General features: G+C 37.6%; 1 protein-coding gene across 1 annotated transcript in view; it reads left to right on the top strand.

The window, feature by feature from the left end:
- The window catches only part of Cox17 (Cytochrome c oxidase copper chaperone COX17), a 58,698-nt gene that overhangs the window by 25,587 nt on the left and 14,174 nt on the right, over nt 1–18,937 (top strand). The window lies entirely within an intron of this gene.

The raw sequence follows: 18,937 nt of genomic DNA, 5'->3' as shown, positions 1-18,937 counted from the left end.
TGCTAGTACTCCTTCCTTTTCTGTTTCTTTTTGGCATTTTTATTTCAAGGTACTAGACTGTTACGCGTGTAGTAAACGATTTTTTTTTTTTTTGTCTCAGGCATGTAACCTCTTAAGTAGATTCTTTTTTCTGTTCTTTTATTAGAAGTAAATCTATAAGATGCTGTTTATATAGTTGTTCAAATTATAATTATGCGCACTAATTTTGTTCTAAGTACGAGGCGCATCCAGAAAGTAAATTCAGATGGACTGTAAAATGAAGGATGAAAATTAGAAGAAAATTATTTTGTTACTGGTACAGTTAGTTATACATAACGTACTTTTCAACATACGCGCTATCCGTGTTGAGGCATTTGTCGTAGCGTTGCGGCAGCTTTCGTATGCCTGCGTCAAAGAATTCTGCCGCAAGGGATGTCTCTTACGGATGACTAAAGAGTGACATTACGGATTTTTGTAGTTACACATTCATTGAAATGCGTGTCATGAGGGAAGAATGGGTTCAAATTAGGGATGGTTAATTCCAGAATTTTTACCTTGTGGAATCCAGAAAGTAAAGTCGCAAAAATTCGTGATTTTTCTGAATTCCAGAATTTTTCTAAAATCCAGAAAGTGAAATTTCCCATTGCGGAAAATGAATTACGTGGATTACGGAAATTTTGGTCATCCCTAGTTAAAATACTTTCCATAAACATATTCTTCCCGTGCTAAGAACGGACATTTCAGCTAGTTAAACACATGAACTGGAACTAAAAAGAGATCAGGAAACTTGCAAATTCTGTGTATCTGGTGACGTATATGACATTATAGTACTATTCTCACATATTACAAAGGTCCTTTAATCGCAAATTCTGTTGTAACCAAATTGGCCACTAGAAATGAGATTGAAAAGAAAGTTTCCAACATTTTAGTTTTTCCAAGCCCATCTATTTTATTATTATTATAGCTCCTGATTTGAGGTATTATCATAGTAGGAGTATTTGCCTAACATGTTTTGAGTGAAACTAAAGGAATCTTTCGTCAGGGCGACTGGCCCAAGGATTGTAGCCCTAAATGTAGTAGGGGATTTTTATCCTTATTCTATATTATATAGAATTACCAACCTCTGTTACTTTACAAAATTGTCTACTTCCTTCTTTTTAGAAATCGATATACAAGCGAGTGCCAATGGTGCAAAATGTGTCCTACGCGGATGAGGCTTCACAATTCCCTTTGTGCAACAAGGAAATTCCATAGTTGTATGTGTACAATAAAACATGCGTGCTCAAATGATATGTTAAGTAGGAATACAGCTTTTAAATGTATGTCTAACATTTCATGAAATCCTATTTTGCCCAAATCCACTGGGCTGGATTCTCACAACACTGCTGTATGCACGCAGCCATATTTACCATACCACAGTTCTCTTGCCACTAACTCCCAACTATTGCTCTGACCATTCTTGCCATTCTTGGGTACTTTCGAAACTTATTTCCTGGATGCGTTTCGTATTTAATCATCAGTTTGAAATACCTTTCTGTTTTATGTTCCAGTTTTCTGCAAATAGTGTAGTCACAGATGATTGAGAGAATGTTATTTTTATTTGTAAAAGCGTAAGAAATTAAGAATGCAAAGAATTGTGCACTACCAAAAATAACAATTACAGTAAAAAGCAATGATTAAAAAATATGTAGTTTTGATTATAAGAAGAAGTGTATCAACATTCTTCTTTTCCCATTTCAAAGAGCTAACAGGATTGGATTGAGTTTAACTTCCATTTTCAACACCTTGGTATATGAAAGTTTAAAGTGAGATCAGAAACACCACTATGGTGATCTAGCAAATTGCACCCCAATAAAGTCACGTTCTCCGAAGTTACTGATCTAGTAAATTGCATCATTGCTTTAGTTTGCGACTGATAAGTAGCGACTTACTATTTACGTAGTAGTGTCTTCTGAAGGTAGTTGTGAAGTTACGAGTAACATACGTGATATCTTGTCAGTCGGTTCTTGCCTGTCTGAGTGTGCTTCCGTATATGTGAATCGGATCCGAATCGTACCAAGCCAATAATTTCGTTTCTATTTAAATTGATTCTACGTTATTGCTTCATTTTCAAAACTATAGTTCAAATTACGGTCTATAGTTTTGTTGTTAAAAACTAGACTCATAGGATCTGGGTTCAGGACTAGAAAGATCCATTGGGAAGAGAAAATTTGCTGGAGGTTTATTGTGTACCTGGCTCTCATGCTATACCTAGTTATTTCTTGAACAGATAGGCTTACAGTTTGTTTGTTATGTATTGTGGCCTCTTTCTTCTTTTGTATGTTCTGAGCACAATTAATGGACGATTGGAGACTTCAAAGCTTATTACTTTGTGTCTGTGTGATTCTAAAGATAACTATGTAAGTGTATTATATTTTCTTTTGATGGTACGTAATTGAAAAATTATAAACGTATCAGTAAACGTACCTTTTGATAATGTTGGCTTATTTTCAAGAGAGATAATAATAGACTCGTCGTATAACGGGTCCCATTTTCTTTGAAACTGCAGTGAACAGTGTTGTGTACCAAGATATCATTACACAGTTCATTGCGCTTCTTGACAAATATGACCGTGATTGTTGGCTCCAGTAGGACAGTGCTGTATGTCACACGTCTGACGACACAAAGCAGTTCTTGCTCGAGTTTTTTGTCTAGCATATAATCTGTAAAGGATTATGGCTCCGACGTTCACCCGTTTTGAGGCCTCCTTATTTCTTCCTGTGTAGTTTTTAAAGTAAGGTCTATGGCGACAGACCACACACACCGGAGGAACTAAAGATAAATATAACAAATGAGATTAACACCAGTGCACAGGTGTTCCATAAAGTGGCTTCAACGAGTGAGAAAGAGTTCGTACGGTACTTGCAATACTGAACGGGGTAGCCATTTTGAGTATGTTGTGAAAATACACATTTACAAGAGTCCATACGTTGTCAAAATATATAATACTTTATCTAAATAGTGTCAAGTAGTCAAATAGTTATTTTGGTGTGCGCTACTTTTGGGTCACCCGTTATGTTATTTGATTTCTCCTAATATTGAAAGAAACTTAGTGATATATATATATATATATATATATATATATATATATATTGCTAAAGTTTAAAAACTAAATTAAATACAGAGCAAGGCGGTTTCAATAAGATTTTATGATTTGTTAATTTGTTATCCATTTTTACCCAACCTATCTTTAGTATCCTTTGAAAATGTTCTTCGCCTCAGGACAATAACATTAAGATTATAATAGTGACAGTTCTGGTTTGGATACTTAAGTGTAAGATTTTTCTTATGATTTACAAATGTCTTCATTCTGTAGCTATTATCACACTCATAATGTATACTTTTCACCGTATATTGAAGAGAAGTGAATAGTCAGATGTTGGTATGTTGGCCGGGTGCATTACTTAAATAAAGAAATATGCACTGGGTGAGTATTGTTGGTTCGAAAGCCTCTTGGAAAAGGCTTTTGGATAGATTGAAAAGAAGATGGGGTATAAAGAGTTTTGAAATTTACGTAATACCAAACTGCATTTAATGCCGAACATAAATTCAAAGAGGAAATTTGCTTTAACAAATTTTAAAATTAGATCTGCAGAGTAGGAAAAATAGAATTTCACTGGCTGGAAGAAAAGTAAACAAATGGAAAGTATTCTGGCCAATTTGAAGCATCTCTTCGCCGTGATGAATTATTAGTTATCGTCGAGATTCATGGCCTCTTTAAAATCAATAAAAAGATCAGCGATTTGCCATGAAATACTAGCCTTCAACTGCATTTAAGCACCCGATTTGGCGGTTGTGGATGTAAAGAGTCCGTGAGTGCATTTCGCAGGTCTCCTTCATTTCGAAGGAGCTCATACGGAAATGTTTATCGAGAGAATGAAACAGGTGGTTCTGTTGGCGCAAGGTCTGGTGGATATGATGCATGAGTCTCCCCCAACCAAGTTGCTGAAAGATCTGTCGGGTTCTCTTTGCCACATATGGCTTTGCATTGTCGTGCAGGAAAAGCATACCGTTGCGGGTCACCAATGCCGGCTCCTGTTGCAATGCATGGTGCACACTTTTCCCAGCTACTGAGAGTAGAAGTCAACAGTGATGGTCTGACCAGGTGGAAGGTGTTCGTAATGCACCACTTGCCGACAATTCCACCATACAGAAAGTATAACCTATCGATTGGTGCGGAGATGGTCTTGAGGTGTGAGGAAGAGGGTCACGCGGCGACACGCTTGAGAGTGACATAAATGATTAACTTTTCGTCACGAGGAAGCAAGCAATTAAAGATGGATGTGTTCAGATTCCGATTGAAAAGGACAAAGCAGGCAGTTACTCGTTGTTCCTTGTTGGCTGCCGACAATATGTGGGATACCTACTTGCATAACTTGTATAACTTCCATATCCCATTCATGTGCAGGGGAAACATGGAACCTTTCTGCTGGTTAATAACACATTGGACCACTTTCGCCCTCGATGGCTGATTTTAGTCTCGTCATCCAACACATGTCGTCCACCACGAAGTTCATCCGAAAGACTCAAATCTCCCGAACAGAATTTTTAGAACCAATGCTTCTAGGTGCGTTTGTTCAAGGTATAATTTCCAAATGCCTGGCGTATGCGGCGGCTTCATGCGACAGCTTACAGGCTCACCTTAAACAACAAACACAGGCAAACGAGCTGCTTCGATACCTCGCATTTCTCTTCGACAGTGGACGAGCTATGACTGTTGTATATGTGCATTACGTGCTTGTATTAGTGAAGGTCTGTGGTCAGACTAACTCCCGATCGCTTGGTAGGCACGTGCGTCATTTCGTTTCCTCTCTCTGAGCACATGATTAATGGAACGTCGAAAACGGCAAGAACTTTGTTGGTTATCTTGTATTTCGTTATTTAATATGCATTCTATCATTTCATTTAATAAAATGTGCGTTTTCTGTTTATTGCTCGAGTGACACTTGAGAGTTGTAGAACATTTAGTGTTCCATTTATCTCAGCTATCGAAATTCATCTCATAAAGTGATGTCTATGTTTGGAGGAAGAAAGTTAAAATTAAGGCATAGGTGCGGTAGGGATGTACCTTCGTAATCGGCAGGTTAATTGTGGTAACCATTTTGATTTTTCTTGAAGTGGTTTTCCACAGCGTCTCCAGGCAAATACGGTATACGTAGGACAGGCAAAGATTTGATACAGCCTTGTCCCTTCATAGTCAGTGCTGTGTTGTTATCCTAACGTCTATAGATAGTGCAGTTGCATGAACATTATGATGTATTAGTATCAAAACATTTACACCTCAACTCCCAGCATAACGAGACTAAGTGCAAACATGGTTAAAAGAACTTGATCCAAAATTGATCAGATTGTACGAATAACAAGCAGATATCTTCGACCTCAACCCTCTGGATCAGGGTGCGAAATCATAACAGTCGAAGTATCAGACCATTTTTTTTTTTTTTTTTTTAACTCATCTGATTTTGAGTTCTGATGTACTTCACACTTAAGGAAATTGTACTCCACATTCAACAGATATATAATTTCATCTTAATTTAAAGATTATTTCTTGAAGAAAATACAGTAACGGAATAATTACTGCCCGGAAGGGGAAGATTGAGTAGGTTTCTTTTGTCAGTTTTCTTGATCGGAACTCCGAAACAAGGTCGGTTTCACGAAGCCTCACGTGAAATTGTGGTTACTTCATATTTTGGAGGAACAGAAACAAATCAGAAAAGAATATTGGTTTCTTTCCTAATTTAACTTTTTTTTTTTTTTTTTTTTTTTTTTAAGTTGGAGTAATAAATATATGCTACTGTTTGATAGAATTAGATTTGGGGGAGTTTTTCTTTTCTATGCAGATGTGCGTGGGTGTGTAAGGAAATGGGGGGAGTGGGGGTGCAGAATATTCCCACGTTGCACTGTTCGCAATTCTACGAGTACAGACGTGCAGTGATGGTGTGGTCTGATGATAGAATGTTATTTATTCAATTTCTATACCTTTCATATGCGTTATGACTGTTTCCTCGGAAAATTCGAAGTGCTCAACAGATTCACCACATGTTTGACTGCTTGCCTTCTCTATGCCTCCTTAAGGGTTTTGTCATGCAGCACCTTTGCACGCTTACTGCTTGGTTCTTCACAAAGACGTAGATCTCCCGACCAACTTCAGGAACCAATTTTCGCGGTGCGCTTGTTCCCGGAATAACCCTCAAATGTCTGAAGTATTTGACGACTTGATGCGGCTGCTGACAGACCCACCTTAGTCATACAGCAAACAGCCGCGAACGAGCTGCTTCGATACCTCATTTTCTTGGACGCTTTGTGTGCGCAACATGCCTGTATTGGCGCTGCTCAGTGTCTCAATAACCCTCCGGTGCTTGCATCACATATGTTTTTCTTTGTATTTCATTAAATGACGTCAAGAACTTTCTGACTGCATTGTAGTTGGTGACCAATGGGTAAATAACGTAGGTTATCTAATAAGATGATTATCTAATATGCATACTATGAGTAAAAGTATAGTGAAAACTTACCAAGGAGTACCCGGGAGTAGTTGAAACCGTTAATATTTTTAAAATTTCCATTTACAAGAAACGTTCAAAAAGTTCCTTTCTCGACTTATTTGCAAATAACGTAGAACAGTGTTTGCGTTTACACATTATCTGTACGGACGTGAGAACACTTCTGCCAACTCTTCTGCTATAGCTGAATATTTGTAGAAAAGAATGTTTTTCCTTGTTCATGTAACCGTCGTTCACCTACATTCATGACCTCTTCATTGCCGGAAAATCTGTGCCCATCGGGATATTCCTTGAGTTTTGGAAACAAATTACAAAGGCTGGATAAAAAGTAATGGCGACATTATTATAATTCATATCTAGGTTTGTGCACAGTACACCTGTTGAAATTCCTTCAATCTAATTGCTTCCTATCTCTGTTACCTTCTGCCTCACGTATGGAAGGTGTCTTACACCGTCAGTGCGTCAATCTTTGTCATTGTCTACCAGTTACTGCCATATGGCACGGACGATGACTTCTTTTGTGTTGTAGTGCTTTGTGCGAAGTGGTTCCTTAATTTTGGCGAAAGGATCGTCACATAGTCGCTGAAAACATCGTTGTACAGCGCGTCACGTGTCATTTCAATCTCGAACCACCCACGTTGCTAGTCTTTCTGAATTATTAGTCTAATGCTTCGACTTTCCTTCTCTATTTTACGGCACTGGTACTTTTGACTGAACAACACAGTCGTCAGTACTCGCCACATTTCATCGACTCACATTCCCTTATCACGTACAAATCTCTTATAGTGCTGCGACACAAGTGATAATGGCGTGAGAGCAATGTTGACACTACATTTTATCCAACCTATATATATATATATATACACTTGGTGCTAAGTCAAACCAATACAGTGTGTGCGCCACTATTTGTAACCTTGCTTACACTACGTGAGATCGTTTGGGGCAATCCTGAAGAAGCAAAACACCGTGTTGCAATTTCCACGTCTCTTTAATTTTACTCTTAACGTATTTTCGACGTAAGTTCTACACAACACAGGCTTACCTACGTATAAGCTTTACGTGATAGTCAACAGCAGTACCTCTTTTCATCCCCCTCTCCTTTTACCGTGAACATTCAAGAAGACTTCTGGGGGAGTTCTGGGCAAGATACTTGGTTTGCTGTTGTGAATATGAATGCTGTTACTCCGAACATGTTTTGTTAGCATGAAAATGATGAATCTAGATTTTGTCCACTGGACCAATTCTGGACCAAAAAGGCTGTAGGATTCTATAGAAGAGGCATCAAATTAGGAGTTGGAACTCTTTTGCGGTAGTATTTCTGCTCTTATAATAACATGGACGGCATTCAACAAGATCCAAATGTTCCAAGGTCTAACGAGATGGTAGTTAAAATGGACTACCAAGTGATAATGACGCGAATTTCTGCAAACGCTGTAATGAACGCGGCTGCTCACTTTAAATCAGTTCGTGTAGATGCTGCTTGATATTTTCCACAGCAATATAAATCGTCACTATTTTGCAAAAATTTCTCAGAAGCCAAAATAGGTTGACTTCTGTATACCACAGTCTATCTTTTTGTCAGTTATACCGCTAGCTACCTCTGGATTGGCTGGGTTGTAGTTACAACCGTTTCGCATGATGATGCGGTTTTTTATTTCAAGTTCAAAAATGCTGTTATCTCAATTTCGCCAAAAATGTCACCTTTTTGCAAAATAGTAACGAAATTCAAATTGGCCTGGGTCATCGTAATACTGTCTTTCATAGGAAGATCCATAGTTCCATTTCTTAATGGAGGAGTTTACACCTAATGTCTGTTTCACGTGTCATGAGTTTGCTGTTACGTAAGTCATTTCAATCAGAGGTAACTTATCACTTCTGTCTCTGTTTTGCTGCATAAAAAAATCATGCGCTATGAGCCATACTCAATTCATGACATGTCATGATACAATAAAATAATCACAGGTAGTAGTTTTTCCGTAAGTCTACCCATTTATTTTTTTCTTCATATTAAATTCACTTAAGTGAATGACATTTGTGTTTTGTACATTAACAAGTTCCCATATAGAAATTACACATCGGATAAAAAAAAAAAAAAGGAAAATTTCCCTACCCTGTAAATGGGATTTTCAAAAATTTAAAATCATGGGAACTAATCATGAATTAACACACCAAAAATGATTCCGACCTCCAAAATCGCATGTGCAGTTTCTAAAATTAAATTTTATATACGTATAAATGTTTCTAACTTTCTTGATTCCTTTGAATACTGTTTAGAAAAGTGTCCCAAGATAAAAGGTTTAGTTTTACATTACACATAAAGTTTCTTCAGTTTCAACAAGAAGATTTCGGAGATGTATGCGACGCATAAAGTGTGCCCAAAAACATATTACTGGTAACACTGTGCAACAGTGAATTTTTTACAGAAATGTAAATGGTCATCCTTTATTAATTTTTGGGCGCTAAATACGAAACTGACAATAAAAATGTGCTCCTGGATAAGATTTACTTATAATTACCCAATTTGCATGTTGAAATTGTAAAGTCACAAAACATTGAAATGATTACGGAAATAAAAGTAGCTATTCTTTATAATTTCTTAGACGCTGAACAATAAAATGGCAATGATAACAGGCTCCTAGCTCAGATTTAGTGGCAATTGCATAATTTACCTTTTGCATATAACGCTATTATGATGAAATTGTAAAAGGTAAAAGTCACCAACTTTGAAATGATTACATAAATAGAAATATCCGTCCCTTATAATTTTTTGGGCGCTGAACACGAAAAACACAATAAATACATATTCCTAATTCAGATTTAGTACTAATTGCACAATTTACATTTTGCATATAACTCTATGATCTTGAAACTGTAAAGGTAAAATTAACAAACATTAACATAATTACGGAAATAAAAATAGCTGTCTCTTTTAAATGTTTGGACACTGAATATGAATATAAAAAATATAACGTCCTCCTGGCACACTATCGGTGTAATAGCATTCTTAACATTTTGCATTTAGCGCTACAGGAGAACTGTTGGTAAAAGTTACGTAAAGTATCTGTTTTAAACACGCCATGTTTTTGCTTATATCTTGTGAGGAACATCGGGAGCATCTCTTGGAATCATCCAGCAGAAATCCGCTAACATTGAAACTGACCACTTCCCTTTGTAATGTTGTTCCATCGCAGTAATGTCGTAGTGAAATCGCTCTCCTTGATCGTCACTGTAAGATCCACAAGTCACTGGAAAGACATCAAGGTGGGAATGGAGGAAGTGCATTTTGAGTGACATATTGCACCCAAGTTTCTCGTAGGCAGATAGCAATTATTCTACTAATTCTTTGTAATTTTTGGCTCGGTTGTTGCCCAACAATCTGGTACAAACATTGTGGAAACAATGCCACGCATGGAGCTCATCAGCACTGAAAATAGATTCAAACACCTCGGCTTGCAATAGCTTGCGTATTTGCGGACCAATAAAGACTCCCTGCTTAATCTTTTCTGTGCTTAGACGCGGAAACTTTTGGCACAAGTATGCCAATGCACGTTCATTCCTGTTCATGGCCTTCACAAATGCCTTCATGAGTCTAAGCTTGATGTGCAATGGTAGAAGCAGAAAGCTTTTTGAGTTCACGGAAGGTACATTTTTTTATTTTATTTTTTATTTTATTTTATTTATTTATTTATTTATTTTTTTTGCCTGGCAACAAAGCTGTTTGTCGCGGACATTCCTTTTGAGTGTGATGAACATTCTTTGCACGACTATCCCACTCACATATGTAACAACTGTACTTTGTATAGCCACCCTGTAGACCAAGCAAAATAGCGATCACCTTAAAATCACCACAAATTAAAACTACTTGTGTTCACGATATTTTATAAGATCCAGAACTTTCTTTACCCAGGGGTGCATAAGCAACAGGGATTGATACTGATATCTCCTTACTGTTGTACAGGAGCACAGCTTTAAGGCTTGTTTTGGAGGCGTCTATAAACAGTCTCCAATCTTCTGCTTCGTACGGAATTTTCAGTTTCTGCATCAAACCTGGAACATCATTGCAAAATACTAACTCATCGGTGCAACAGAAATATTTTGCAAGATCTTTTTGGCGATCACGTAGAGTTAATACCCTAAGTGTATCCTCTAGAAGGTTCCACTGTTGTAACCTAGATGCTAAGAGCACTGCTTTATCCTTTGGCAGTTCCAAATCTCTAATCAGGTCATGAAGCCCTGCTTGTGTTGTCAATCAGAGCCCTGCACGGGCCGGGCGCGCCCGGTTCGGCCCGGTGCCCGACCCGTTTCAAGTATTTATCAAACTAGACCGGGCCGGGCACATTTCGGGCCGGCCCGGCTCGGCCCGGATACTCTGAAAAACGGTTCGGAAATTAATGTTGTCAGCCTATTTGTTTTTTTAATGTCCTCCACTACCTCTATTTTTGCCGTGTTTGTACGGTCTTACTGTCAGCCTATGTTAATCGTAATGTGTTTGGGAAACTGACTCTTTATTAAAGACTGCGATGTACTGGTAATACTATTACTATTACTACTTCTACTACTACTATTACTACTTCTACTTATTACTACTACGACCACTGCTAATACTACTACAAGTGCTATGACTTCGCGTCAGAGTTGACATATCTGGTGGTACCAAGTACAGAATAAAATGGAGAAATGCTAGTTGTTATGGCCGGTCTGCGTAGAATGTGAACCGATGCTTGATCTACGAGGGAGAACAGTGGCTCAGTAGAAATAACACTCACATCTGGTGCTAGACGTCGTCGGATCAATCCCTACTCATTTTATGTGAGCTTTGTTGTGAACAAACATCGTGTGCGTGGGAGTTTCTGGGGTGGTCCCGCTTCCTCCCACTGCTTTATTTCCACCAATTTATCCCATCATCATCCATACAGCCTGAGCCGTAGTTACCTAAAGAACGTATGATAAAGTCAAGTACTTGACCTAGTAAGTAGAATTTGGTACGCTACCATTGGACCACGGAGGGCAAAACCATGAACTGGCGTGCTCATAAGATCAGTGCAATTTGTAGTAATGTTCAATTAGCAAGGCAAATATCGAATGGTGTTACATGTTCATGTATTGTTTATAGTATGATGCTACAAATATAACAAAATATAATGATCAAATAAATCACCAAATCGCCAGGGTCGATTAGGTGTTCCTGGAACGGTGGCTCAGTGGTTGAGCGTTCACCTCTGGTGTATGGGGTCACTGGTTTGATCCGAGCTCTCGCCAAGTAAACTTTGTGGTGGACAAACACCGTGTGGGGGGTTCGCGGCGTTCTCCTGTTTCCTTCCACTTTATTTATTCCACTATTTCATTTATTTCTCATCACCATCGTCTCCTTTAGGCTAGTTGGCATAAGTTGGAACCACCTACCAAGAAGTATAAACTAATGGATTGGGAAGATAGACATTCAGTCTCTGGTGAATTTGATGATGTAGACATCTACCTCAACATGTCATCATGTGTAAGAGAACTAGATATACTGCAGTGGTGGAAGCAACAAGAACAAACATTACCAAAATTGTGTAAATTAGCGCGTCAGTATCTCGTCATCCCTGCTTCTAGTGCGTCTACTGAAAGAGCTTTTAGTACTCAGGAACGGATAAATGCTCTAAAGCCTGAAACTGTTGACTCTGTTTCCGTGCTATTCGATGCGTACAAGGACATACAGTAAAGCGATGTTCATTTTGCACTATTGGTTTCTTAGGAAACCTTATATTTTCATTTTCTTAATATAAACTATCCCTTCTATTATATGTGATGTTAAGAGGCATTTTTGATAGCTGATATCTATACATTTTTCATTCAGGGGACTTTTGAGGTATTTTTCGTTCAACAATGATATGTGTGGATTTTGTTTTGATTTACTGCCTCGCATTTCGTCATATAGCTCTGTTGTTTACTTGTTACGAACCGTTCCAGGAACACTTCATCGATCCTGGGGTCTGGGTGATTTATTTCTAGAGATGCAAAAAAGCCGGCTTTTTTCAATCGATGGTTTTTTGCACATAAAAAGCCGGCTTTTTTGGAAAAAAAAACTTGAATTTTGGAAATTTTGGCTTTTTTCATTTTCATGATTTTTCTGTTTAAATAGCTTTCTTATAGTATACTCTAAAGTTAAATAAGATTCCATGACCTGAATGCCATATTTCGCTCTGGAATTCACCATCATAATGGATGGAGCACATGTTTTATGAGTTAAAGTAAACATAAAGTAAGTAGTATTTGAGGGCAATTTTAGAAGCTATTTAACTTGATTTTAACTTCTGAATTATCGACATTCTTTCTTCTCTAGATCATTTCTTTTTAGTCATCTGTGTTTCACTTCTTAGAGCTTAGTACTCTAGCTTCTAGCACATAATTAAACTTATGTTTTTTAATATATCCATCAGAGCGTACGTTTTTCAATATATCTGTCAGAGCGTACTTCCACATTTCCGTTATACTGTAGCTGTGCAATGATTTAACAATAATCTTCCCAACACGACCTTGAATACCATTTGATAGAAATAATCAGTATCGGATTTAGAAAAATATTTGAGAGGGTTTTTTTCTGAAAAATGTTTGTTTTTTCTAAAAATTTCTAACTTTTATTTGAGAGGAGCTTAAGTTTATGATTACAGGCATAACAAATATTTCGTTTCGTTTGTATAATCAGCTATAATCTTCCAGATACAACCCTGAAGACCATTTTATATTGATAATCAGTGGCGGATTTAGAAAAGTGGCGGAGGGGCTTGTCTTATTAATGCTTAGTTTTTCTAAAAATTTCTATTTTTTTATTTGAGGACAGCTTGAAGTTATGAGTAAAGACAAAACTAATATTTAGTTTGTTTTAGAACTTCCGTAATTTCGGGCTAGAGGCTTCAATCCGAAAGACATCCCCACCCTAACCCTCTTCGCAAATCCATCACTGCTGGTAATTAGTAATAACAAAGATTAGAAACGATTATAAAGGAAGTCAACAAGGACTCACAGTACACGCACTATCTCTACTTTCACAGATGAAATTAAGAAAAACTTTTGTCAAAATGATCGAATGCGGGGTTGAATCCCGGACTTCACGATAGAAGCACGAAAGCTAACCACTCCCTCATGTTTGTTGTGCAGTTGTGCTTAACTTAAATGTATTCTCTCTCTCTCTCTTCCTCTATGGCAACAAAAGCTCTCCATTGACTTCTGTCCTTATCCAATTCAATCCAGTTTCTACTCTATTCCTATTTCTGCTAGATCCATCTTAATAGTGTCCTCTCATCTGGGCCTAGGTTTTCCTAATGGACGTTTCCCGATTGGATTTCCAGTTAATACTTTGAAAGCGTTCCTACTTTCTTCCATTCTGGCTACATGACCTGCCCACCTGAGCCTCCTAGACTTGATGACTCTAACGATGTTTGGTAAACCGTATAAATTATGTAGTTCCTCCTTATGAAGTTTCCGCCACTCCCCATTCCCGTTCCTCTTGGGTCCAAATATTCGTCTCAGAATTTTATTCTCAAATAATTTCAGTCTGCGTTCTTCCCACAGCGTAAGCGACCATGTTTCACAACCATAAAGCATAACAGGCATGATTATCATTTTATATATTTTAAGCTTTAAATTCTTTGACAGAATTCGCGACGACAAAATATTTTGTACTGTATAATAACACGAATTTCCTGATTTCAGTTGACATTTAATTTCTTTGTGGGCATGATTTTGGGCTGGTAATACTGATTCAAGATATTTGAAAGTATCCATTGTGTCGAAAGTATTAATTGATATTTTAAAGCATTCATAATTTGCCGTATTAGGATCCTTGTTAATTTCCTTGTATTTAGATTTCTCTGCATTTACTCATGTCCCTGCAAGCATTTTTAATAAGGCCTCTGCATTTCTTTCGATTGTTCTCCTATCAGATTTACATCATCAGCATACACCATAACCTGGTGAATACCATTCAACTCTAGGCCCTGGTTCCTATCTTTGATTTTTCTTATAGCGTACTCAGGAACAAACCTGAATAATAACGGCGATGACGCGTATCCTTGTTTCAGGCCAATCTCGACGTGGAAGCTCGCATTTTTCTACTCGGACTTTACTCTGGGATTCATTTAAACACTTAATAAATCTAGCTTTTTCGGTATTCCAAATTCTGTAAGAATGTTGTACAATGTTTCCCTCCTAACCGAGTTGTAAGCCTTTCTAAAATCAATAAACAGTTGATGTACTGGGTAATATATTCCCATTTCTTTTCGAGTATTTGTCGAATGGTAAATATATGGTCGATTTCGACTAAATTCACACTGATAATCTCCAATCATTTCATCTGCGTATGGGGTCAATCTTAATAATATAATGTTAAAAGAAATGCCTCGATAATTATTACAATCAATTTTGTCGTCTTTCTTGTGAATTGGAACAGTGATTGATTCTTCCACTCTTTTTAAATGTATTCCATAGTTTTTCTTTTTTGTAAAAAAAAAAAAAAAAAAAAAAAAAAAGTTACATAATGATATGTTGAATTTTCTTGTTAAAAGTTCAGAAACCTACAGGACTGGGTAAACCGTGATGGTGGTTATATATTCTACAGCCTAGGAAACAATATGCTCAGATGAACCGTCTATTACATATATGATCCATGAACAGAAAATTCGATACTTTTCCGATTCTGAACAAATTTAAGGAACAGTCAGTGCATTACAGAATTTGGAGCTTTACCGATTTTGCAGATCCGAAGCACCTGATAGGTGGTAACAGATTATTACGTATATGATCATTCAGTGAAAAAATTGTTCGAAATATTCATACAATGTATATGAAAGTTAAAACTTAACTGAAAAATTTCAAGAATGTACAGAACTACCCGAAACGAAGCTCTTGATGTGCAGATTTCTCTCATGTTTTTCTTTATTTTGCTTCAAAAAGAGGGTGTGTGATATTTTGAAGTAAAAATACTACATACAATTTTGCTAGCTTTTTGTGTATCATTTTTTTCAAGTACTTATTATATATAAGAGGTTAAAATATTATTACATATATTGGTTAATCCTTTGGAATTCATAATGTAAATATGTTAAGAATTTTAAAAAATCTTTCGAGATTTCAGATCATTATCTGCATCAATCACTAATTAAATGAGTATTTTTGTTGTAGAGAAGCGAAACAAAATCTGCTTCATCAATTTAAAGCAAAATTTTCAAAAAAGCCCAAAATTTCCCAAGCAAAAAAACAAAGCAGAAAAAACCGAGTTTTTTTTCCAAAAAAGTCTGTTTTTTTCCGAGCCCTTGCATCTCTGTTTATTTCATCATTGTTTTTTGTTATTATTATTGTAGCATCGAATTATAAAGAATACAGGAACATGTAATATGATTTGGAATCTGCCGTGCTAATTGAACATTACTATAAATTGCGCTAATCTTATGAACACGCCAGTTCATGGTTTCGGCCTCCGTGGTCTAATGTAGCGGAACAAATTCTAATTAGTAGGTCAAGGACTTGACTTTCTCATATGTTCTTTAGGCAATTACGGCTCAAAACGTATGGATGATGATGGATGAATTGGTGAAATGAAGACAGTGGACGAAAACGGGCTAGTCCAAAAACTCCCACGCTCACGATGTTTGTCCACCACAAAGCTCACATAACAAGAAGAGGGATCGATCCGACGACCTCTAGCACCAGATGTGAATGCTTACTGAGCCACCATTGCCCCTCGTCAAGCATCTGTTCGCATTCTACGCAGACTGGCCATAATAACTAGTATTTCTTCGATTTTTTCTGTACTTAGATTGTAAAGTATCTACCACTAGACATGTTAACTCTGACGCGAAGTCGTAGCAGTTGTAGTAGTAGAAGTAATAATAATAATAATAATAATAATAATAATAATAATAGCAGTAGCAGTAGTAGTAATAATAAGAGTAGCAGAAGTACAGTACTTTACAGTCTTGAATAAAGAGTTAATTTCCCAAACACATTACGATTAACACAGGCTGCCAACATTAGTTTCCGATCCGTCTTTGACAGTGTTCGGGCCGAGTCGGGCCGGCTCGAGATTCGGGTCGAGCCGGGCACAGAATTCAGATCCATTCGGGTCGGGCCGGGCCGTCTTCGGGCCTGGGTTTGCAGGGCTCTGGTGTCAATGTGGTTCAGGATAGTTGGTTTTAGGCTCAAATGACGGACCAGTGTCACTGGTATGTGGAGCAGGTTCACCTTCACTTTCATTCTCTGTATCACTTTCTGTCAGAATGGTAGCCCGGGGATCGGGAACAGGCAATTCTTCTCCATGGGTCACTGAATGAATGACAGATGGTATCACTGGGTATTCGATCTCACTCCTCTTCTTCGTATTTATACCTTTCTTCAAGCAGGGTAGCATGCAAAAGTAGCAGTCTGTACTATGGTTTGTTGGTTCACGCCAAATGGCGAGCACAGCAAAGCGCATGGAAACGTTCTTCCCTTGCATCCAGGCATTGAGAGTAGATGAACAACTCGTACAGCAAACGTGGGGAGCCCACGATTTATCCTGGTCTCCAACACGACAGGGACCGCGGTGGCTCAGTGGTAGAGCGTTCACCTCTGGTGCTTGGGGTCTCGGATTCGATCCCAGCCCCCGCCAAGCGAACTTTGTGGTGGACAAACACCGTGTGCGTGGGCCTTATCGGGGTTCTCCCGTTTCCTCCCACTTTCTTCATTCCACCATTTCATTCATTATTCATCATCACCGTCTCCTTTAGCCTAACCGGCATAACCGTGGGACGTAATTCTCAAAGTTTTCATTTCATTTTTCCAACACGACATTCAAAGTATAGTAAATATGCTCTTCGCACTGCAGCAGTCAATGGCCGCTTCCTGGAACCACAAGTCATATGTAACACACACTGTCCACCGAATTTTTACAACCGCGGGGCATTGCTGCACTTTCCTTGTATCACTGATACTTTGCAATGAAAACAATATGTACAACAACGATAATGTCCTCACTCACTACTTTCAAACTGCTGGTTCACCAGTAACACAAACAGTCTGCCAAACTACTGCTTGAAGCACGCCACGCCACGACTACGATTAGAGACGTTAACTGGAGCTAGTTGCAACTTGCAATCATTGCCTCACGTGACTCATGAGACGCTCACACTAGCTGCTGATAACGTACAACGTTGCCAAGTCGAATATGCAGCAAATACTTGCCAAGAACGACACTTTATACCGTGTAAAACAATAATTTCAAAATGTCTCATAGCATTATATACAAAATACAAAACGCTAAATTACTCAGAAGCCTAAACCAGGAGGGAATTTTAAGTGCGATTGTCGCGCTCTGTGGTCAAAAATCAATAAAGAACGGCTACTTTCGTTTCTGTAAAAAATAAAAAATGAAAAAATGTAGAACAGTGAATCCATTCGGACAACACTCCATAATTTCGTTGAGAGTAAAAATATTAAGGTTACCATATATTTAGAACGATTTAATATGTTCCACACTTTTCAAGATGAAGTAAATGTTATAGTTCAAATCTTAAGTGAGTTCGACTACTAAGTCTATTTAAAGAGAAGAGTAAGAAACGGACTAGAGTGATCAGTTAGTGATGAATCATTATTACTAGGATCATCATGTCAGTCATGTTTGAGAGTTGCAATGTACAGTGACAGACAAAATTAAAAAAATTCCCTATTTGAGAAGTTGTTCGATCCGAGTTCATTTTTCTGTAATTATAGAGAAAACATACAATGACAGAGAATGTAATTTTATGTAAATTATAGAAAATTTTCAAAATGTTTGAACTTATCATGAAGTTACGGACGAAATGTTTTGTCGAGTTTTGTTTATTGTACCTGATTGTTATATGGAATTAGGCAGAGTGGATTCAATTATGACAGTTTAAATTCAAATATGCAATAAATTTCCGTTAAGACGCCAGGTATTTTTTGTTCAGCTACTATTAAGCGAAAGTTGGAATTTTGTCAGAATAGAGTTCTCTTTGAGGTGAAACAAAAGCTTGTGTAGCATTCAATGAATACCTTGAAGATACAGCAGGAAAATATTTTTGAAGTATATTACCCTCAAATAGAAGAAGTGAAAATAATATTGGAACTAAGATAGCACAGACAAAGCAGGTCTTCGACAACAAAAGAAAGAACTACTAATTGCTCAAAGATAATGTTGGTCGTATATTCAAATTATTAAAGAATTATCCTGTGAGCATCCTGTAATACTATAAACCATGACGACTGTTTCAGCGAACCACCACCACCTTCATCAGTGTAAATATATACAGTGCATTCAATACGTTCCGGGACTATCTCAAAATAATATACTTAACGATGCCAGAAGAGTAATTTGTTACCATGTTAGTGGCCTACAATACGTCCCTTCCTGGGCCACACATTCACAGGACTCTGGTAGA

Source organism: Thermobia domestica, chromosome 10 (genome assembly GCF_964235325.1).
Source record: "Thermobia domestica chromosome 10, izTheDome1.hap1.1, whole genome shotgun sequence".
Taxonomy (NCBI): domain Eukaryota; kingdom Metazoa; phylum Arthropoda; class Insecta; order Zygentoma; family Lepismatidae; genus Thermobia; species Thermobia domestica.
Note: the sequence above shows the minus strand (reverse complement) of the source record. Positions and strands in the feature narration are given on the sequence as shown.